At 46.2% G+C, this 24,540-nt stretch overlaps 1 protein-coding gene across 2 annotated transcripts in view; it reads left to right on the forward strand.

The window, feature by feature from the left end:
- The window catches only part of TOP1MT (DNA topoisomerase I mitochondrial), a 977,649-nt gene that overhangs the window by 631,383 nt on the left and 321,726 nt on the right, over positions 1–24,540 (forward strand). The window lies entirely within an intron of this gene.

Consider the following 24,540-nt stretch of genomic DNA (forward strand, 5'->3'; position numbering starts at 1 on the left):
CGTTCAAAATGCCGGAAGAAGAAGGAAGAAGAAATGATGCTCCATGAGCAAATCGATGGAATGATGAAGATTGATATCTCTTGAAGGGCAAGTAGGGGACAAGGAGGGAATGTGGAAATGTGGATTTTCCTGATCAGTTATGTCCCCTATCTTGGACCCCAACGGTTCTATATGCATGTTACAAGTACATGTATATTCCCTCCAGTTCCAGTTTCCAAGACGCAAACATATGTGCGTCTACCGTCAACATGTTCTCTGTCAGATCCGCCATCAATGGGCTGGATATTCGATTCCTAAGTATGAAAGGCCACCGACTTTATATGGCTAAGTTACTCCATTTTTACAGTTCAGGCAAGTAGGCCCGATTCTGTCCTCAAAGCCTTTCCCTGCTCTCTGTCTCTGACAGCTTCAGCTTGAGCTCGCATCTGTATCCATGAACTTTGTCCTACTCCCTGTGCAGCTAACGGTGCCTGCCTCGGCCAGTTTCGCCCGCCTGCCAAAAAGCTGTATTTCACCTTCGAATTATCTACTTTGCTCTTCAGCCGATGCATTCCTGTCTAGTGATTTAGGTAAACATCTCCTTTAGCTCACAAGCAAAGGACTCGGCCTTTCCGTCCTCCTGCAAGTAATTCATAGCCCTGTTGCCATGGAAAGTTTTCTGCCCCTCGCATCTCATATAGGCACTTAGACGCTTGTACACGCACACACAGTCAGTATAGAATAGATTCTGTCCGAGAGTCCTTCCTTGTGGATAACATAGTTCTCTAAACATAGGATGTTAGATATGATTTGGGATTAGGTTGACTTGACCCCCCAGACTTCTCGTCTCCACATGTAGAGCTAAATGTCAAGTCCCCTTCACCCCCTAGTTGCACGTCAATCACACGTCATGCTGCTGCGCGCGCATCTATGTTAAGTATTATCTTATAGATCCACCTATGTAATGATAATCAGAGCCAATCATGTTTCTTTTTGCTCCTTATTACGCCTAGTTTCGATTACGTATTACTATGTCATTTCTCTTATCAATTGTTACGCCTTTTGCATTCGTTTCATTGTAATGTATGACCTATAAAAGTTACTTCTTGTCAATAAAGTATTGTACTTCACTTCCTGAACCCTCGTGGTGACGGAACCTGAAGGCCGCCACTCGAGTCGGCCATTTTGGAATAAAGCCCATTCAGAAAACCTCTTATACCACGGATTCTGCCTCTTGTTATTCTGAGCTATTTTACTTTATTTTAGATTCCGTATGAAATTCAGTCTAGGTAAAAAGAATATTTACCACAAATCCGTATATTGAAATCGAACAATGTTGATGAAGTCACTTAGGTTTCTCGGTCTTCTCAATCAAGCAGCAATTCCACAGCTGAGCATCATCCGATTTTCCACTCTATTCCCCAGAGCTTTCATCACTGGCCAGCCTTGCCGATCTTCCACTTGGAGACGTGTCTCTTATGGGAGGATGGTCGCTCGCTCGTCGGGCGTTGTGGTCCATGCTGGTCTCCATCCTTCGAGCCATTCTAGTGTTGATTCTGATGTTTCAAAAAACCGTGTCTTTCCCTCCAGTTGTTTCTTGACGTTCAAAAAGGATCTCCTCTGTGTTTGCACATTCATCGTGAAATCCGGAAAGACGCATAATTCACTGTTTTTGTATTTTGGGGAAGGGGTCAAGCAGACAGTTTGTAATATAATGCCCCGATCTCTGAAATTTAGAAGTCGTGCCAACAGTGGTCGTGGGGTGCTTACAGTTTGTCTACCACCTGGGACTCTGCGCTCTAGCTACCGTGAAGAATTTAGACAGGTTCTTTGGTCGCAAGTGGTTGATGAATAGGTTTTCAACAAAGAGGTCCACTGCTGGACCTTCAGCTTTTTCGGGAACTGCAGTTATTAGGATGTTATTGCATTTCGACCGACCTTCATCGTCGTTCAGCTTGTTTTCTGTCATTTTCCTCGCAGCTTGGAGCTCTCAAATTTCCTACCACATTTGTTTTGCTTCTCCACTGAGCTCAGTGGTGGTCACCTCCAAGGCTTTGACTTTCTCACTCATCTTCTGAAGGTCTGCTCTCATCAGTGTCACTTCAACAGTGATGGAGTCCATTCTATATTCCACTGATCTGCGCACAGCCGCTATGGCCTCCATGACGTCTTTCAATGTTGGATCGCTGTTGTCCGGTCCCATCTCAGTAGTTGCTTTTCCCTTGTCCGATATCCGTGTCGGCCGGTGTTTGGGTCGCAAATGTGTCCAATTTAGTTTGGAGCGTGCTTTTTGATCGCCTGCTTCTACTTTCGGCTGAGGCACCGACTCTTGGCTGTCTACTAATTTTGTAGATCAATTACCTTATATCGGCGGTAGGATTTATGGGGTAGGGTCAAACCCTCAATCCTGCCCCCGCACATTCTCTGCACGGTGTGCAGTTATTAATGATCAGCCTCGGGTGCCGGGCTTCAGGATATGTTCTTGAGACCGAGGGATCCGGGGGTCAGTGGCCTCTATACCTTGCAGCATTGTACCTGGGCCCATTTTTAGAATTACAGTTTATCTTTTCTCCCCCAACGTCGGTCTATTCAGTATTTTGAATGCATGCCACCTTGCAGGTGGACATGAGGCCTTCCGCCGCCTTCTACTTGACCAATTCGCCTGCCACTTTTTCCATTTTTGTGCAATCCACTACTTAGTAACCCGTATTTCAGCATTTAACGACTGTTGGCCATGCTCTCCTTCCTAGTAGTGCAGCGGTGTGTTGGAGAACCATATTAGCCGCCTTCCGCCGCTCCTAATTACTTCTCAGGTTATATCGGGCCGACGCCCGTCTCCAGCTTCTCCCGGCTCCACCTCGTTTTCGGGCTCGAGCAAGTGCAACCATGACTTTCCGCTGCTCCCTTGGTATAGTAAGCCTTTTCAACCCACCGGCAAGTGGGTATTATGCACGTTGGTGGTCCCCACAACGCGCTGTATTTCACCGCACCTTCGTCAACCTCCGGGCAAAACACTTAACGGAGGCCCTGCTCAGGCAACCAATAGAGTCCGCGGCTTTCAAGGTTCGTTAGGCCGCGGCTCGGTTTTCCCTTTTAGTACGTGTTTCGTCCTTTATGGCAGTCTAGATTCCACACTGCTCTGGATTACAGGTCAGTGGATATGTTTCTAGGTTGGTTCAGATATTTTTGACAGTTTATGAGCAGGCAATGGCTGAGGAATCAGAGCCTCAGCGATGTGTGGCCATTTCGCTTGGCGTTCAAGCCACGAATACACTTAGATTTTATAGGCACTGATTGAGAGAGAGGATTGTATGCAAGCCTATGGTTGAACAGACCTCCCACCCAGATACATGCTGCAGTGGGATATGCAGCCACTGGGTGAGTTGGGAATAGTCTCCAGTATTAAATCTTTAATCTATTCACTGTCTTGAATCTTCCCCATTGTCATGGTGGGAGTCCCACAGTACATTGAAGTTCTCAAAGAATATGTGTTAACTATTTATTAGACAAACATTGCTAAAATGTGGTTATTGGGCTTGATCGAAAAATTATGAAGTTTTCTGTTTGTAATTCTCTTTGACATCTTGTACCATTTCGTGCTGAGATTGTGTCTGATGCAGTGGGGCTCCATTGTGCAATGTGTTGTGTGAGTGAAGGAGTATGGTTCTGTTGGTAGCATGGAGTAGGTGATTTGTGTCTCGTTGCGCCTGGGCACCACAAGTATGTACAACAGTTTTCTATTTATTATAATATTTATTAAATGTAATTTTGATACACCAAGAATGGGTAAAATGAATTAAAGACATACGCACTAAAATAATTGCTTCATGGTGTAGTAGTACAGTTTTCTACCTCCTTTCTGTTGCACACTGTTTTTTGCCTTAAGTGGGATAGGGTAATGTAGTTCCCTTTCCTTTTTTCCTTGACGTACAGCTCATTTATAAATTACTTGCAGGCAGTGGGTTTGTTCTTGATTGATATTTGTTTTCCCCGGTCCCCCTGCATAGGTATCCTCTCAGGGGCCCCTTCTGTGTGATTGTTCACATCCCAATTCATGTCAAACACTGTAGATTCTTGAGGTGGCAGGGTGCCACTATTAGTCAATTCAAAGTTCTCCCTTTCGGCCTTCGTTCTGCCCCCAGGGTGTTCACAAAGTGCATGGTTCCAGTACGGGTTTTCTGAGAAGGCAAGGTCAATTGGTTTTTCCCAACCGGCTTGCTTGTGAATGTCCTCGAAAAGGTCCTCATTCCGCTCTGGTAGAGACTCTACTTGGGCCTGTCGTCTGCTTTCCAAGTCGCTTGGTTTGCAGCTCAACGTAGAAAAGTAATTTCTCATTCTAAGTCAAACTCGGATATTCCTTGGGGCAGTCTTGGACTCCAAGGTAGTAAAGGCATATCTCACGCCAGAATGAAGGGACAAAATAATACAGATGGCAGCACAACTGCGAGTGAAAAATTCCACTTCAGTAAGAGTGTACAAGTCTATGCTGGAAATGCTATCATCATGCATCCCATTGATACCAAATTGCCGCTTGCATATTAGACCTCTCCAGGAGGAGCTGGATATTCAGGTTCAGGGCTCTTTCGACAATGTTGTTCTTTTTTATGTTAAATGATTTCTATTAATTTCCATGAAGTAACATTAATAACATCTGCATAACGATTCAATCTGACTTATAATATTATAGTGTAGCAATAAATTCAAATGGCATGGGTAGGGGTATATAGGAACACTCATTTAGGTAACATTTAGTGTCTGTTGTACTGGCTTGCTGCTTCACTCTGCTGCACTGCACAGCCATACGCAATCAAATTATATCAGGAGCAAAACCATTCCCACAGTAGGATACATACAGTTGCAAGATACATTTTTAAACTTGAACAAAAGGAACACAACAAGGAAGAACGATAAAAAGAGTAAAGAATACTACTACGAGAAAGAGAAAATAAGACCCGATCTCTACATGGGAGTACCGTCGTGGGTGCCTTGATTGGTCTGATGCAATAATGTGTAGTATATGCATAATGGTAAGGGCATGGTATATTGTGTAGTAGTGTGTGTATCTAGGGTGGGGACGGGATGCTGACATAGGGAGGGGGAGAGCAAAGAGTAGCGGCAACAGGCCGCAGCAAGGTAAGAAACGGGCGGAGTGAGCAAATCTAGGAGGGAGGGGGATCCTTAGAGAGTTTAGTCTCGATTACGGGCAATTGTATAGGAGTTTGTCTTGGGGGGAGGGGTGGGGGCAGATGCCCAAGCCGCAGTCTCTTGCTGATTAGTGTGCTCCGAGACCAGTGCCGTACGAAGATCGAGTAACCACGCATTGGTCCTAGGACCCGTTTGTGACTTCCATGACATGGCAACCTTACGTTTGGCCATGCCCAAAGCTAGATCCAAAAATGTGTTCAGGCCCTTGCGAGATGAAGTACGTCTTGTGACTCCCAATATAAAATGAAGAGGTTCCACCTCCACCCGCACGTCTGCCGCTTCTGTAAGTACAGTGGCTACCTCAGGCCAGAATGTTTGAGTGATAGTGCAGTTCCACACCATGTGAGTGAATGTGGTTCCCTGGTCCCGACATCTGGGGCATATGTCCATGGTGGTGATGTACATGCGTGCTAGCCTGTGAGAGGTGAGATGCGTGTGATGTAAATAATTTTATTGAGTATATTTTACTGTAGCGTTGGCCGAGATTTTTGGCTGGTTAAGGCATTGTAGCCACTGCTTGTCAGTTAGGATAATGGATAGTTCTCTATCCCAATACGCATGCAGCGGCAATGCAGGAGGATCGTCCAATCTGATGGATGTATAAATGGATGTTATGGCAAGTCGGTCACGGCCGTGTGTGAGCAGTGTGTGTAGGAGATGTGATGTGGCGGGCTCCGCTCGATCATTGTCCCATACTTTCAAAAATCTATGCGCCAGCAAGGCCTGCAGTAAAAAGGAACCCTGTGCACTCGATATGTGTCTACCAATTCCTCAAAAGTTAGCAGTTGCTAGTCTGCATACATGTCCCCCCATGTTTCCAACCAACTCTCCTTCCATACTTCCAGTTCCCGGCGTCCATGACAGGTCTACAAGTCGGGGAGGAGCTCCAAAGGCAAACTGGGAGCGTAAGGCGCTGTACGATTTCTGGGTATCACATATCTAGACCAATGCCGTCTGGCCGCTACGATTAATATGTTACCTCGCTGCTTCTGGATCGGGGTATTCGTTCCTGACATCCACTCTAATAGTGTCTGGAGATCCCAGGTCATGGCTCCTGTGTTCACCTCAGTGAGGTTACTTTTGGCGAGCCATCGCATCGGCCATTGCAGTTGAGCTGCAGCGTAATACCGCTCATAATTTGAGGCGCCCATTCCGCCCTCCGACAGTGGGAGGTATAGTTTGTGAAGCGCCACCCTACCCAAAAGACACCAGCAGTGAGTCTAATCCCCGGAAGATTCTCCGAGGTAGGCGATAGGTGAGAGTGCAAAAAAAAAAATAGAAGGCGTGGAAGGACTAACTTTATTGAAATGGCTACCCAGCCCATAGGGGATAGAGGGAGGCCTAACCAGAACAGGAGGGTCGATCGAGCACTTGTTATGGCCCGGCCGAGATTCCCATCCACCTTGTCTGTCCCTAGGTGGTAGATCTGGACCCCCAAGTATTTAAAAGTGTTGAATGCCCACTTCAACGGTGTATCCAGTGCCATCTGTCTCTGCGCCGGTGTCATTGGTGACATTGGGAACACCATTGACTTAGTCCAATTCACCTGAAGTCCGGAGACACTCGCATGTTCATTCAAGAGGACCATAATTGCTTGCAGTATCTCAGTCTTGCCGCTCAGATATATTAATGCGTTGTCCAAGTACAATGACACAATATGCCATCACCGATCTACCTGTAGGCCCCAGTCTCTGACCCGCTGCCGCAATTTGGATGCCAACGGCACCATGGCCAAGGCAAAAAGAATCGGTGACAGCCATGACGCGTTCCCCTAGCTATCGAGAGAAGTGGTGAAAAGATGCAACCTGTCTTCACTCTAGCCTGCGGCCAAAAATACAACAACCTTATTCATCATATGAAATTAGAGCCAATGCCAAACCCCACCAATGTCTCCTCAAGATGTGCCCAGCTTAAGGTATCAAATACCTTCTCTAGATCCAGGGAGGCGACCCAAGGCTTCTCTTCCTCACCCTGTGCCCAATCCAGTAGTGCAAACAATCGCCGTAGATTCAAGCCTGTGTTGCGGTCTGGAATGAAGCCATTTGGTCGTCATGGACCAGTAGGGGGGGCAGTAAAGACTAACCCGTTCACTAATAATTTCCCCAAGATCTTATAGTTGACATTTAGCATCTACGGGGAACGATATGAGGCCATGTGAAGAGGGTTTCGACCCGGCTTAGGCAAAATTGCTAGTGTAGTTTCCCTCAAAGTGGGTGGTAGCGGGCCTCTCCCGTAGGCCTCAGTGTATATCTTGTCTAGCCTAGGCGCCAGTTGCGCTGAGAAGGTGTAATAGAATTCCGCTGGCCACCTGTCTGTCCCCGGTGTCTTGCCCGTTGCCAACTGTCTAATTGCGTCTGTAATCTCATCAAGTGCAATGGAATCTTCTAGGGCATCATAGTGAGCCGGGGTGACCTGTGGTAGTTGTATCCCCGTGAGAAATTCCTGGATAAACGTAGGGTCCTGTATGACCGTGGCCGTATACAGTGTTGCATAGTAATCGTAAAAGGATTGGTTGATGGCATCTTGCGTGTGTACTAGGATCCCAACATTCGTGTATATGGCTGTGATAAGGGGCTGAGCAGTGTCAGACCGCAGTAGCCACGCAAATATTTTCCCCGCCTTATAGCCCTTCCTGTGTCTACGCGCCAAATACGTTCTACAGTCTAACGCACAAAGGTCATCCATCGTGCTTTTATATGCTAAACGGGCCTGAGCGAGGGAGGGGCCTGTTCGGGGATCAGTAGGGATACGTTGCTCACAACTCTGTTCGTTGACTCATGTGTATGAAGTGAGTCAGTCAACGTTGTGCGGGCGCCGTATGTAGTTTTAAGAGCCTGCCCTCGAAGAACAGACTTGAAGGCATCCCATTCCACCCCAAGGATGAGGCAGTTCCCTCATTCTCCATAAAATAGGATGTGATATACTCTAGGAGGGTGTCTCGGTAGGATGAATCGGCAAGCGGGCGCCGGGCATGCGCCAGGTTTAGATCTCGGAGCGCTTCACACCCCAGGCCAAGTTCAGTTGTAGCGGGGCATGGTCAGAGAGCGTACGCGCCAGATAGTCAGCATGCACTACACTATGGAGAGCATTATCGGAGCAAAACACATTGTTTATCTGTGTGTATAAATCATGTAATGCCGAATAATGTGAGTAAGTGCGTGTCTGGGGGTGTAATCTGTGCCATACATCACAAACCTGTACATTGGACGCCCATTCCGACATGTATTGCGCTAGTTTAATAAATTGTGCCTCTAGGAGAGGGGGGCGAAACCGATCCAGATCGAGGTCTCGTATACCATTAAAGTGGCCACCCAAGTACGTGGGGACTGTGTGGTCCGTAATCAAGGATGGTGGGAGTGTTTGTAGGAAGTTGGACTGTCCCGAGTTTTGGCATAGAGGGAAACGAACGCCAGGGGGGAACCATTCAGGAGACTCCCCATGGTAACAAAACGACCCTGTGTGTCAACCCTGGAATGTATAACTTGCAGTGGAATGCCCGGAGCAACCCTTATGAGCGCCCCTCAGCCGCATCCGAGGATCTCGTGCCATACAATTATAACATAAAGCAAAAAAGAACAAATGATGTGCTATATCAGCTACTTATCACTCGTTGGGGAGGGTAGTGCAGAGTCCCTATATAGTGTCCTTGCTGCCTCCCGTGACTCAGTCTGGCGCTCAGCAGGCGTGTGTAGGCTAACTGGTTGCTAAAACAGGAAACAAGACTGGGCTCGGAGTCATCGGCCCAATGCATCCGCTGTTTGTGGAGTGAAGGCTCGGCCATCCCCTATCAAAGCCTCGAGCTGCAAGGCCTTGAGCTGCAGTGTTCGGTCAATAAGTATGTCGGAGTCCGAGTCCCGTCTAGAAGGAGAGTCAGGGGATCCCAAATGTTCAGTCGTTTTGATGGCCTGCGCCCGGTGCTGGGCCGCATGTCCTTTTGTTGGTCGGCGCAGCCGACCCCTGTCAAGCCCCCTACGCGTTGTAACTAATGTCCATGGTTGAGAGGGGCCCGCCGTTAATACTGGAGGATCATTTGCCAGGACCTGTTGATCGATCCAAGTCCAGGCCTCGTCGGGCATGTTATAGAAGATCGTACTCTCCTTCTGGCGAATACGGAGACGTGCTGGATATCTTGGTCCCTTCGATATTTCTTGACCTCCAGATACGAGCAGGGGAGGCATTGCACAGCCAGGGTATAGTCTGGGAAAATGTGAACTGTGGCGTTGGCGATTTGCCAGAGGCCCCTGGCAAAAGTGACCTGCAGTACGTGATCCCTATCACGATAGTTGAAACATCTGGCCACCACCGGTCTCGGAAATGCACCCGGGGGATGCACATTGGCGCCATATGTAATCTCGACACGCATGCCCTCCTGTAGGCCCCAGGGAGATGCAGTCGGGCCGTGGCTCATCGGGGTGCACACGTCTCCTGCGAGGTCTCTCTTGAGTACGTCAGTGCACGCAAGGGCCCAGTCACAATTCTCCCTCGCTTCAGGATCAAGAGGGTACCGGGGGGTTCAGACGTACCTTCTACACCTGCAAGAGAGAGACCACAGTAGTCCGTCAGGCTCTTGCAGGTCACAAAGCGCTCTCCATTTCATTGCAGCCCATCGGGTCTGCGCTCGTCTCAAAATGGCGGCCCCGAATTCACTGTACTCCATGGACCGAGATTCACAGGCCCAGGAGTTCAGACACAGCACGCTCCACGCGCTTCAGGATTCGAGCGAGGGCTGGAGGGGGGGCACAAGCATTCACCCACCACCTCCAGGGGAGGGCTCGCTGTGGACCGCTAGGCTGCACCCGTCCTGCAACTCCTTCACATCGGGGCAAGCTGCCATGATGTTTCCGGCGGGCTCAGAGCGGAGCTCATAGCTGTGCGACCACTCTTGCCACCATCTTAGCCACGCTGGAGCTCGACAATGTAATTCTCATCACTCAGACAATAAAAAAGGCCCTGGCATGGTGGGAAAAAGGACGCCATATTTCTCCAGGCCTATCCTTCTAAGCAACCCTCCCCAACCCCCCCATCCCTCCCCCCAAACTTATGAAAATGGATGCCGTGCTGTACGGTTAAGGTACGCATCTCCAAGACCTACAGATTAATGGAAAATTGCAAATGTACATCAATCTCTTGGAGTTGAGGGCAGTGCTTCTAGGGCTGCAATCGTTCCTCCCAAGGATTCAAGGCTCTACTGTTCTGGTAAGTACAGATAACACCACACTATGTTCTACCTGGCCAAGCAAGGCAGTACCAGATCTCACAAGCTATTGACCCAATCACAGGAAATATAGAAGTGGTTGCTAAAGCCCAAGATAACTCTGCAAGTAGAACATGTCCTGGGCATAGACAACGAATGGGCAGATTCTCTCAGCAGAACAAGCACCCAGTGTCACGAATGGGAGCTGAATCAGAAGCAGCTAGAACAAGTATTCAAAGTGTGGGGCACTCCAAAGTTGAAATTATTTTCAACCCTTAACAAAAAGTTGGAAGGTTTGCCAGCAGGTTTCCTCAGAAGAAATCTTGGGGGAATGCTGTCCACGTGCATTTCACAGGAATGTCGTAATATACTTTTCTGCCGTTCCCACTCATCCCAAGGGTGATTCGCAAAATTAGGAAGGAGCCATCTCAATCTCGCAGCCACGGCATGGCCGAGGCAGTTTTGATATTCAGAACTACTAATACTGTCAATATCTCCACACATTCTCTTTCTGCCATTGAGCAACCTACTGTCACCCCCAAATAAAGTCTGAGTTAATCTACATGGAACCTCACGACTATAAGTGTGTAGTTTTAGACATTCCACCAGAGTGCAAGTCCATCCTGCAGCATTGTAGAGCTTTCTCCCCTAAAAAAGCTTATGCAGAGAAATGAAGAGGTTCATTAAAAAGGGCTGGCATCCTTTCCCATTCTTCACTGGAACAGTTATTATATCTCCTCCTTTTGGCAAAGTTTTGATTGGCACACTCATCGATCAAGGTTCACGTGGTGGCGATTTCCAGATTTCGCAGAAAGCCAGGGGGGCTTTCTCTGTGGTCTATAAGAATAGTAAAAGAGTTCATGAGGGGCCTTTTCAGGACTTTTCCACCTTTAAAACTTCCTGCAGTAACTTGGCAGTTAAATACTGTTCTCGCTCAACTCATGAAGCCACCCTTTGAGCCGATCCATAAAGCAGATATGAAATATATCTCATGTAAAATGGCGCTCTTGTTAGCCCTCACATTGGCCAGGGGAGTCATGGAAATTAAGTCTTTCACTGTTGCAGAGCAGTTTCTTCAATTTAAAGAGTACAAGGTGGTGTTAAGAGCAAACCCACGTTTTATACCTAAAGTTCCAACATCATTTCATATAAAAGAGCCGATAATCCTGGCAACATACTTCAAAAAACTTTGGTCTCCTGCTGAAAGGGCTCTGCACTCTTTGGATGTAAAACGTTGCTTAAACTCGCAAAACAAAGAATTTTAGGAAGTAGGAGCAGCTCCTTATATCCTTGGTGCCTCCAAGGAGCATTATTGCTTGAGATATCATCAGCTATTGCCTTTTACCACGAAAAAGCTGGAAGGCCTCTTTCCACAAAGGTTACAGCACACTCCACAAGAAAGATGGCAGCTTCTACAGCCCTGTTTGCTGGAGTATCAATTCCAGATATCTGTAGACCGGCAACATGGTTGAATGTACATACATTCACCAAACACGACTGCTTGGACTCCTCATGGAAGAAAGATGTGGCAGTAGGACAGGCGGTCCTGAGCCATCTGTTTCTTTAAGGTACAGACATTTTTCTTATGTTTATTTTGTTTTTTCTATAGCTATAACTAAATAAGATGTATTTTGTGTGTATATATATATATATATATATATATATATATATATATATATATATATATTCACTGAAAAAACCATAGGTTTCACACATGTTATAGTTAGCTGGACATTTTACTGATAAAAAACCAATGAAATTCCCCCGTTATAGTTAATGCAGGCAACTATAACTCACGCAACCGCAATCCTCTGCTGATGCTAATACTGTATTTAGACACTTATTTGCCCATGTCTTCTTCCATTAAATTTTAGCTATACATATATTGCAAATATTTTTTTTTCATAAAGACACCTATGTCATCAGCAGAGGATTGCGGTTGCGTGAGTTATAGTTGCCTGCATTAACTATAACGGGGGAATTTCATTGGTTTTTTATCAGTAAAATGTCCAGCTAACTATAACATGTGTGAAACCTATGTTTTTTTCAGTGAATTTGCAAGGTTTTTTAAATGCTAATTCCTAACTATAACGTGTGTGAAACCTATGATTCTTTCAGTGACTTTGCAAGGTTTTTTAATTGCTAAGTTACTTTACGCCATTCGTGGCGTGCGCGCCCACTTTACGCAGTTAGTGCCGTGCACGCAGGGTTGGCACGCGGTGCGCTACGCGCACCGCGTGCCCATGTTACGCTGGATGGGCCATGTACGCACGATGCGCTTCGCGCACCGTGCGCACATGGAGGACATATTATGCGCTTCGCTGTGAAAGGTAAGCTTTTTCATTTTCAACAACTACATGGCATATCACAGTTGTTGAAAATGAAAAAGCTTACCTTTCACAGCGAAGCGCATAATATGTCCTCCATGTGCGCACGGTGCGCGAAGCGCATCGTGCGTACATGGCCCATCCAGCGTAATGTGTGCCCTGCGTAATGTGTGCCCTGCGTGCACGGAACGAACTGCGTTAAGTGGGCGCGCACGCCACGAATGGCGTAAAGTAACTTAGCATTTAAAAAAACGTACAAATTCACTGAAAAAACCATAGGTTTCACACACGTTATTAGTTAGGAATTAGCATTTAAAAAACCTTGCAAATTCACTGAAAAAACCATAGGTTTCACACATGTTATAGTTAGCTGGACATTTTACTGATAAAAAACCAATGAAATTCCCCCGTTCTAGTTAATGCAGGCAACTATAACTCAGCCAACCGCAATCCTCTGCTGATGACATATGTGTCTTTATGGAAAAAAAATATTTGCAATATATGTATAGCTAAAATTTAATGGAAGAAGACATGGGCAAATAAGTGTCTAAATACAGTATTAGCATCAGCAGAGGATTGCGGTTGCGTGAGTTATAGTTGCCAGCACTAACTATAACGGGGGAATTTCATTGGTTTTTTATCAGTAAAATGTCCAGCTAACTATAACATGTGTGAAACCTATGGTTTTTTCAGTGAATATATATATATATATATATATATTTTCAGAATGTTACTGTATAGGCGATTCTATGCTGTTTTGTCCTAAAAATGTGTGCTTTATAAGGAAGTGTCTTCGCCTAAACTCTTTCATTAGAACTTTATTACTGCGAACAACTCTAATTCACGCTTGTGAATCTATGAAAGATTTACTACTGGAGAAAAAACATGTTACTTACCTGTACACTATGGTTCTCCAGTATTAAAATCTTTCATAGATTGACATGCAGCTCACCCACCTCCCAGTTTAGGCTTGCCAAATGGTACCTCATACGACTATTCACTTAGTCACACTTGTGCTCAAAATCTGAGGTATGTTGGCTTTGCAGGGGAGATTGGGTCTGAGGCTTTTCTCTGATTGGTTGAAGTTTGGGTCTATTATAATGATGATTGGTTTAGCAATTTACTTTCTTTATCAATGATTCCTAATGTACTTCTATAGTACTGCTCATTTTAATTGCTGAGGGACTCCCACAATCACTATGGGGAAGATTTAAGCATGTTAATCTATTTCAATACTGGAGAACCACTGGAGAATCACAGTGTACAGGAAAGTAACTTGTTTTTTACTCCCCAGGCCAAAGATTGTTTTCTACCAGGCCCGCAGTAGAGGCCTGACCATCACTCGTATAGCAGGTGTAAAGAGGTGACCAGTGCACTACTAAACTCCTTGGTGCCATCCCGGGCGGCTGGTGATTGTAGTTGTGGGCCTGAAGCGAGGTCTAAACTTTGACCCAAATTGCTGGGAGGAGTGAAAGGGGGGTAATCTGGCCTCAATGGAATGTGAAGCTTATGGCTGTGGCCCCATGCTCCTGCCTGGGCCGCCAGCCCCAGATAGTTACAAATTCTATGCTGTTGCATTGCCTACTAAAGAATATCATCCCCTGCCTCCTCTCTGGCTCAGACCCCTGCATAAAAGGCTTCCTGACTGAAATGTGGCACACTCTATCAAACATAGACTCCAAAATCAATGCCCTTACTAATCAACTTGACTGCATTAGCGACCAAATTGATAATCATGGGGGGGGGGAGAGGGAGGGAGGGTTTGCAAAAAATAAATATTTGGAACATATGTTGAGTGTTTGCTTCTGACTCTAACTCTCTTTCAGGGGCTCATCACCCCAGTGGTCTCTGTGGACCTCACTTTGGGGCCTCGAATCCCCACTCCCCCTGTTGCTCAGGATGCATAGTAGGTCAGGCCCTACCAAATCAGTTGTAAATGACCTCAAACCACACGAGTGGGCCCAATGGCTTCTGCCTGCCAAGTGGCTCTCTGAAATGGGTTCTGACACCAAGACACAATTTTAAGGCTCCTCTGGGACCGGGGCAAGAATCAAGGATGCTAGATATGATACAACCCGGACTTTACTTTATCTGTTCAGGCTGTTCACAGAGACTTTCTCCCTGCCAAGAAACTACTTCTGAAAGCAAGAATAGCACATATTCTCATTTACCCAACCAGCACTCTTTTGCTGACACCCAAAGAGGCTAATAAATTCCTTCCCAGTTATGCCCAGAATACGCCTGGAGGAGATATTGCCGTGGCTGGAAGCTCATGGGGGAACCTTAGTGATAATGACTGAGTGTAATGGAGTCTTGTACTTATTTTCTCCCTGTTGCAGCTGATGCATTTGTTATTCATACTGTTTAGCCTGATCACTTAGATCCCAGTATTGATTGGACTCTTAACTTATTATTGGATGCAAATGCTTCCTGTGGCTGAGACGCCCCATAGAAACTTCTTTTTCCAAACATGCTGGGCATACTCGCGGTCCCCATCACTTCCTGAGACGTGGTGTGCACCTGCCGCTCTGAGCTAAAGCGGGATAGTTCCCAACAGTTACGCAATGCACCAGGAACCCACCCCGACAGGACATACCCAGCTTTGAAGGGCCAATTTTATTTCATGGGCAACAGCACAGGGAGCTGCTCTCTATGTGGCGGAGATTTGGTGCTGTGCCAAACTGTATTCATTGACAATTGCTGAAAATAATGTTATTAGGGAACTATTTGGTTTACCTTCCAGCTCACCTGTTAGCCCTATGTATTTTGATGTTGATATGAAAAGAGTTGCTGACCTGGCTGTTTTTAAAACTTTAGCATATTGGATCCGACTCTGGATTACACCCGAACTTGGAGTTTTTAAAAACTCATCGACAGTTTTATTTATTTATTTATTTATTTTGCACATTTATAGAGCGCTCTGATACCCGGAGGTGTCCTGGCGCTAGAAAGATAGACTGGTGTGTTGAAGCGTGCTTACTGAGTGAAGAGCCATGTCTTTAGATCTCTTCTAAAGGCCATCAGATTCTGGATTTGTCTGAGCGCGGGTGGAAGTTTATTCCAGGCCTCTGCGGCCCCAAGAGAAAAACTCCTGCCTCCCCAGCGAGCTCTTTTAATTCTGGGGACCGTGACCAGAGCCAGTTGTCCTGACCTCAGGGTTCTTGCTGGTTTATGCCAGCAGAAAAGAGATTTCAAGTGCCTAGGTCCCGAATCGTGGAGGGCCTTAAAGACCATGCAGACTGCCTTGAAAATGATTCTTTTAGGGACCGGCAGCCAATGAAGCTTGACCAGCTCCTGAGATACCGAGGCAAATTTGGGTGTGTCAGTGATTAGGCGAGCAGCTGCATTTTGCAGAAGCTGGAGTTTACTTAATACGCTCTGCTGGGCGTTTAACATCAGGCTGTTACAGTAGTCTAGGCGTGAGAGCACTAGACCCGTAACTATTGTTTTCCTGTGTTTCTTCTCAAGATAAGGTAATATTTTCCTGATGGTTTTGAGTATGAAATGGAGGGAGGAGGAAAGAGCACTCACCTGGGCTTTAAAGGTCAGGGAGGTATCCACCAGAATACCGAGATTTTTCACTTTGTCCACCGGATCTGGGAGAGGTCCCATTTCGTCTGGCCACCATCTCGGGGACCAAAAGTTGTCTCTGTCACCAAAGAGCAGAACCTCGGTTTTTGAGGAGTTCAGCTTAAGGCAGCTTTGTGCCATCCAGCGGCCAACTTCAAGCATGCAGTTTCTGAATCTATCGGCGGTATTTTCTGTGTTACCGGGAAGGAGGGACACCACAATCTGTGTGTCATCGGCGTACGCCGTGAGTTGAAAGCCGAATGATCGAATCACCGGGGCGAGGGTGGACACATATACATTAAAAAGGGTTGGGCTTAACGAAGACCCCTGGGGAACTCCGCAAGGAAGCACAAAGGAGTGAGATTCGTGGCCGCCCAGCGCCACTGTCTGGGATCTGTCAGACAGGAATGCTTGTAAGATTTTTAAAGCCTTTCCCTGAATTCCACAGGCCCTCAACCGGTCCACCAGAAGCTTATGGTGGACCGTATCGAAGGCTGCCGAGAGGTCTAATAGGATCAGAGCTGCTCTGCCCCCTGTATCCATCACCTGCCTGATATCTTCCATAGATTTGATCAGGGCGGATTCCGTGCTGTGCCCCTCTCGGAAGCCGTGTTGGGAAGAGTCCAGTACATCCGCAGATTTGAGGAAGGCACTAAGATGTGCGTTCAAGTAACCTTCTATTATTTTGGCCGGGAGTGGGAGTCTGGCAATCGGGCGATAATTGTTCATCTCCGTGATGTCAAGATTGGGTTTTTTGAGCAGGGGTAAAATGGAGGCTTGCTTCCAGCTAGAGGGATATTCCCCTTTCTCCAGCATCTGATTGAAGAGGGGAGTGAGACCCCTGGCAATTGCGTCTGGTGCAAGTTTAGTTATTGTTGTGGGGCAGAGGTCATGAGGGGAGCGTGATTTAATTTTTAGTAGGCGACTTCTCACTTCTTTTTCCGTGATGGGCGGGAAATATAGAAGCGTGGGTTCAGGTCTGGGGGGGATCAAGGGCCTCCCTCGGTGAAGAAGTCATCACTATACTATCTAAGGGGAGAAAGATGTTTTCCACCTTTTCACGAAAGAAGGTAGCCAAACTTTCGCAGAGTGAGAGGCTTGCTGGGATTTCAATGGGTTTGGGGTTTGCTAAGGAAGCGACCGTGAGAAAGAGTTCTTTAGGGGTATTGGTTGCATCTTCTATCTGTCTCGTGAGAAAGGCTTTTTTCGCTTGAAGGATGGATTCCTTGTAACGCCTTTGTTCCGAATTAAGCGTTTTTTTGTCAGCTTCTCTATAGTGCATGCGCCAGATTTTTTCAAGTTTTTTGCACCTTATTTTATGTTCCCTTATTTGATCTGTGAGCCATGGGGCGGCAGGCTTGGCCCGAGTGGTGTGGATGGTTTTAGGGGGGGCTAAGAATAAACAAGCCCGGTCCAGCCAGGTAGTATAGGTCTTAGCTGCTTCCTCCACATTGTTCGGAAGGGGGGGTAATGTAGTGTTTAATGTGTTATCTAGCGAGTCCCCAGTGATGTTTTTCCATTTTCTCGCTTGTTTCGGGGTGTTATTGAAACTCCCAGGTGCCAGGAATATCCCATGGGTTAAATCAGTCTCAGGCTGGTTTTCCAAACTTGAAATGCCAAACTTGTGGGATGACCCTATTACTGTTACTAATAATGACCATAAACTACTGAAAGTTCAATTCTGGGTCCACATCAACGATCGTTATGTAACAACCAGTTCTAGTGGGTCTGTAACTATTATATTTTTAAATTTCAAGCAATTCTCAATGTTTGAAGAATTCTTAGATCTAATATTCCCACCATTAACTAAGAATTTGTATATACGATTTCGCTATGGAATTCTTCCCCTAAGGTCTTTTATAAGTAAATGGTGTACAAATCAAGATCTTATAATCAGCCCTGCATGTGGCTTGATTAATGAAGATGAGAAACATATATTGTTCTTCTGTAGAGAGTACCGGATGTCGGGTCACAAATGGTTAGGTCCAATCTGCCGTGACGTGGGTACTCAAGCTATTTGAAAGCTTTTAGGATTCTAAAAAGTGACACATCGCTAAAAATAGTATTTGCTGTTAGCAAATTTTTACAAGCAGTGTGGTTTAGGAGAATACATTTTTAAAATGTATTGGTTAATGTCACAAACAATAAATATGTCCCACCTTTTTAAACATTGTTGCACATTTGCTCATATGCACGGTCACTTTATGATTTTATTGCACTGTCTCTAATGTCCACATGAGGATATTGCCTTTTAAAATTTATAGGAAGCCTACAGTAGACCAGTTTTAAATACAGCCCAGGCAAAGAGAAGTATAAGCCTGTAGGTATTAGTTCTTATTCATTGTATTTTAATGAAACACATATCCTAAGAAAATCTGCATTTAGCATCTGTTGCATTTTGCACATTTATTTTATGAATTTATATTATATTCTTACTGCCTGGGGAAATGTTGTCTAACCATAAGAAATGATCAATTTAGTTTTTTAAGAGGTGTTGATGAATTGCAATTTTAAATAGGACATTGCAAATGATATACTACTCTTGTGCATACAGATCTTCTAAGCAATGAGTCGTATGTATTCTTTTATGTACCAGATGTTGCTGCTGTTGCTATTATATTTTTGTGTACACTTTGATGGTTATCATAACTGGATAAAGTAATTACTACTACAGAGTACATGTATCTGCAAACAAAACAGTGTGCCGTACACACTGTGGGTGCGGCTCAATAAACTGGAAGACAAGCTCAGAACACTTGAGGTTCAATACTTTGCTTCTGGTGAGGCACCGATTTTGGCACAAATTTGACTTAAACTCAGACTACAATGAGGCAGCCATCAAGGAAACCAATTTCCTACACGAAGAAGCCACATTGCGAAGGTATAGATAGGGAGACTAAGCTGGTAAAATGCTGGCCTGCGCGCGCAGTAAAAATCTGGTTAGTTCCTATATTACTGAAATTCTTGGTAAAAATGGTGAGCCCAGTTTAGCTGAAAAAGACATCTGCATAACATCAAATTATTACACCACTTTGTACCAATTAACTCCTTCCCTCTGACCCCTCCCAAATCTCCCAGAAGATGTGATCGATACTGTCAACTTCACAGTATGGGCCTGGGATAAGGTTGCCTGTACGCAAGCAGACAACTCTTGACTGAGGACCCAATGCTGCTACTCGCGCCTGACAATCAAGTGCGGCAACAGATTGTTATTTTAAATCTTACTGTAATGCAGATCTCTATCCTGATGATAGCTTTATCATGCTTCAAGCAATATAGGGCACCACTGATTGCATGCTGATGGCATGCTCTTTATTATCAGCTGCAGTCCGTATGCAGGGAACTGCACAACACATTCCCACAGCCACCTCCCCAACTGCACTCATGAGATGTAATCCTATCCTCCGACTCCCCTAGGAGATTGATCACCTGCTTCTACTCAGCTGTGCAGGCCAAGGCACCGGAGGTCAGCCTTAGGGCAGAACTTTAGCGTCTGATGCGGCACCGGGCGAGCCGCCTCCGACACCTTTGCTCGGCTCTCAATGGAGCTCCCTCCTGTTTTTCCTTCTGAGGAACTCTACTATGGAGATGAAGGAGAGGATTTGGAGATTCCCCAACCCATCTCCTACACTTCTCATCCTCCTATGGAGGACAGCTGGCTGACTGAATTGGGTGAAGCTAGTGGCTTGGAGTTTTTCCCAAGCTCGGGCCTTCTTTCCCCTCCTCGCCTTGCTACAGAGGCAAGCTTCTCTATAGCTGATGTGCTCAGGTGAGTTGCTGTTTGCGATATGACAATTCCTTCTGTGGAAAAGGACGTCTGATCCCTTACTTGGTGTCCTCCATCAAGGCTAAACCGGGTTAGAACTGATGCTTCTTTATAGTGATGCTGTTTGACATTTTGCTGGAGGATTGGGCTAAACCAGATACAGGGGCCCTTGTGTATCGCTCTAAATCTCACAGACACCGTGATCTGGCCTGTCTCCTCCGCTATCCTACTAATCACAGTATTTTGCATACAGGCTGCTTCGGGCACCCAAAATATCTACCCTCTTCCTACCGCCCCTTTATGATCTAGAAGGCTAGACACTTGTGGCAGGCATATTTTCTCCTCCACCAGTTCTGCACTGTGATCACTTAATACTACTTGCGTCCGTTGATGCTTTTCCCATACAATGTGGAACTCATTGGCACGTCTGCTGCCCTCTGTTCTGGATAACACCTGAAACGATCTTTCCCTATTAATGAGAGATGGGTAACAAGTGGCTAAATTAATCATTCCATGTGGTATGGATACGACTGACTCCATAAGCCAGACTATGGCCTTTTCGGGGTCACCGTGCCTGGTTGTGCATCTCTTGGTTTTTGGAGACGTTAAAAAAAACCTTAATTGACATGCCCTTGGATGGTGCCTGTCTATTCTGCGCTAATGCAGACTCTGCATTGCAGTGGTTTCAGGAAAATCGGGTGGTGAGGCCTCTTAATTCTGTTTACTCTCTACGACCACCTTCCCAGCGGACTTGCTGCCCTGGCTCCCTACGGCCTTAGTCGGGGATGTTTTTTTCTTTCTATTGAGCCAATGCCAGGGTTGTGGCTTCCGTTTTTTTTTTTTAACAGTCCACCTTTGTGTGACACCCGGTAAGGTGTTCCTGCCTTCAGCAAGTGTAATTTTTTCTTCCTAACTGTCAAGACAAATTGGAGTTTTTTTTTTTTTGTTTTTTTTTTTTTGTGGCCCTATGACTACATGTAAGTAATCATTATTATGGTATTTTGTGCAGAGGCACTATTTCCTTGTTCCCTGTTCCTCATGGAACATCTTCTGTGTGCCTCATAGGCGTTCTTTGGGTATACTTGTGTATTTGGTATCCCTTATAGGGGTTTCTATTGTACACTGAAACATGGTGCACATGGCTTTCCGTTTTGCACTTAAACCCAATTAGGGTGTTTCTCTTGTTCAGCTCCCTTCTTCCATGGAGTATTCCTTCTGCTTTCTTATGCTGCTGATCAGTATCCCTGAAACACTCTTTTTTCCTTTGCTGTGTTTTGGGAGGCGTGTATAGTTCCCTTCATTTTTTTGTTTTTTTGTTTAACCCCTTCGCTGCGGCGCGAATTCCGCCGCAGCGCTTGGGGGGGTGCGGGGTGAGCGCGGGGCTGCCATGCTCGTGACGGAACCACGCCGTCATGAGTCACAGGCGAGCTTTGCTCATGACAGCGTGGTTACGTCACGACTCTGCCCACTCGTTATTTCGCCCACACAGGAGGGGAAATAAGGCCACGTGGGCGGAGCGGCCGCAGCATGACGGAACAATGCCGTCATGAGCACACGCCGCCCGTGGCTCATGACGGCGTGGTTCCGTCATGCGCGTGGAAGGGGTTAAATCTGTTTTTATTGATTTTTTTTGCATTCTTATGAAAGGCAACAGACGTTTGGATAGCTGTCTATACATACAACCATCAATCATCAGTATGACATACATTTCTATTTGCGTTTGTGCTGGGCGTACAGTTGATAACATACAGTTCCTTCCGTGAAGGATCATGTATAGCCCCTGGCCTTCGACCAATGTTACATATTGCATAGAATACAGCTTAATTATATTGCAGTATCGTGATGATGATCCACAAAAAGTCCTTCCAGTTCATTCACCGTGGGCTTCCAAACAAGTGATACAACCGAGAACCAAAACAACATTGACCGGTTTATGTGCACTTATCCAAACTGCCCCACGTACGCACCTCCCTAGTGATTTCTAATCAACCTGATAGTTGTCCCCCCTTGCTAGCGGCGTCTGCTTCTATGTAGACAATCAATTCGTTTGAATGTATTCATGGAATATCACAGCCTTTCCCTGATGATGCACGTGTCTCCCGTTGTTTGCTCGCACTCCTCCCGCTCGGATTGCCCCTCAGAACCTTACCACTCTGTCTTCTGTAGTGCATGGAGGAGTCCCTCCTATTGAGTTGCTATGGGTTCTTTACGCAGTCCCAGTGTTTCTTCCCGCTGAATGGCAATCCCCTCCGCTTTGGCCCATGCTAGCAGCGAGCAACGCCACATGGGCGCGTGTGGTGGGTCCTTCGCTTTCCACCGTCTAGTAGGAGCGGCGTTGGTGGCGGGGTGGAAAAGCCTGACTATTTGCTCTAGCGAGTACGGTAGCAGCGTGGTCGCCGTGTCTTCACGGCCACTATCCGCGAGCCAGCGGGCTATCCACTGTAGTTGGGAAGCCAAATAGTAGTGTTCAAAACAAGGCGCAGCAAGGCCTCCCTGGTCAGTGGGCAGACAAGTTTCGCTAGTGCCATTCTATGTCGGGGGTGTCCTCAGAGAATGTCCCGGAGTAATTTAGTGAGCGTAGCAAAAAAGGTTGCCAGAACATACATAGGCAAATTAGCAATATAGTACAGGAGTCGGGGAAGGATCACCATCTTTGCTAACGCTACTCTGCCAGTGATCGTCATCGGAAGTGTGTTCCAGAATCGCATCTGCGACTGGATTGCTGTTAAGGCCATCCCCAGGTTTCCGTAAAAAGTCCTTCGGCTGGTGATCTATCTGGATCCCCAGGTAGCGGAAGGTGCACTTTGTCCATTGTACTCTTGTACCATTCAGAGTGTATCTTGGGTCTTGATTTCCCTCACTAAATGCATAGATGCATGATTTGTCAGCGTTCACTCGCAGTCCCGAGATGGCAGCAAAGTCCTGCAAGTGGTGCGCTAATTGATCAGGTATGTTTTCTATGTCCTTCACGTAGACCAGTAGGCCTTCTGCGTAAAGCGACACCTGGTGTATTGCATCCCCCAGAGGTGTACCATCTCCCAGAGTTGTACTTATCGCTGCCGCTAGGGGCTCTGTCGCAAGCGCGAACAGTAGGGGGGATAGGGGGCACCCCTGCCTGGTACCTCGGCGCACCGGTAGGGCATCGGATATATGTGACCCCAGTCGCACCCGGACTGTGGGATTTTTGTATAGCAAGTTGCCATCTGAAGGAACCCCAGGCCCAGATCATATCGCAATGTTAGGGTAATTGTGAAAGTGTGAATGACTGTGCAGTACATCAACATGTGCAACCTTATGGAGTTTCTTGTAGTAACATTTATGGATAATTATTTTTCAATGTGATCCAAACAAGACAGACGGGATGTACTCGGCAATAGCAACCTGAATTGTACCCGTACATTGACAATGTAATGCTGAAAACAATGTTAAGATCCTTTCTCTACCAGATAAGGCGTTACCGAAGGGAAGTAACTTGTTAGTTAGATGTTCAGTTAAGCAAATGAGTGTGCAGTGTTTTTTTGTCTGAGCAGAGGAACCTGTTCCACACCATATATAACAAGGATTTGCAATGCAATAGCTCTCGCATTTGCGAGAGTTTGAGCTATTTTTATTGTAAATGACATCACCTTTTATTTATGTTTTGGTTTTTGTAAATGTAAATGTGCAGATATTTATATAGCGCAAATCACCAACCGGTCTCTAAGCGCTTGCTTAAAAGCCATTGTCATTTACAATGCCAATAGGTCAAACTTGCATAAATGTGAGACCTATTGCATTGCAAATGCTTGTTTTCCAGGTGAGTACCATTGAATCCCAACAGACTAAGCTCGGGAACTGGGCTAGTTACAGGAGCCAAAATGCTGCGCACCCAGCTGTGTACAAGGGTATGTAGTGGGGGGGTGCTCCGTAACCAGGATCAGGCCCTGCAGGACACTGTACACCCACTGAACAACTTTAGGCTTATGGACTTTGCCTGGGTCGGTGTCCGGGATAATAGGATCAGAAATGTGCTATGCATGGCACTGTACTGACCCCCTGGGGAGAAGTGTGACGACTCCAGACGTGGGGCACAATTGAGAACATTCCCACTGCCGCCACCACACATAGCCTGTTCTCCTCTCTTGCGGTCGTAGGCTAGATCCGCAGTAGCCGCACGTTCAATCATAAATTTACACCTGACAGCGGCTGTGGGGGTGCAATAAGCATTGCAACGAAATAAAAACAAGTATTATTCCTGAAATTGAAGCATACATAAAAACTAGTAAAAGTATTTGAAATGCAATAAATCTGTGCGATGTAAGTGGGGATTCATTGATTGATGGAGTGGAAAAGTGAATGAAGTTGCCAAAGCTACAGTGGAAATGGTCTTTGTGCCTGCTTTGGAATTTAAAGACAGGAGTGACAGCGAGGATCAGCGCAGCATTTGAAAGCCCTGCTGCTAAACTGTTTAATCGCCTGTGCCGCAACAAAAGCAAAGCGCATGCATATGGTTTGTCCTT

This window comes from Triturus cristatus, chromosome 5_1 (assembly GCF_964204655.1).
Source record: "Triturus cristatus chromosome 5_1, aTriCri1.1, whole genome shotgun sequence".
In the NCBI taxonomy this organism is placed as follows: Eukaryota; Metazoa; Chordata; class Amphibia; order Caudata; family Salamandridae; genus Triturus; species Triturus cristatus.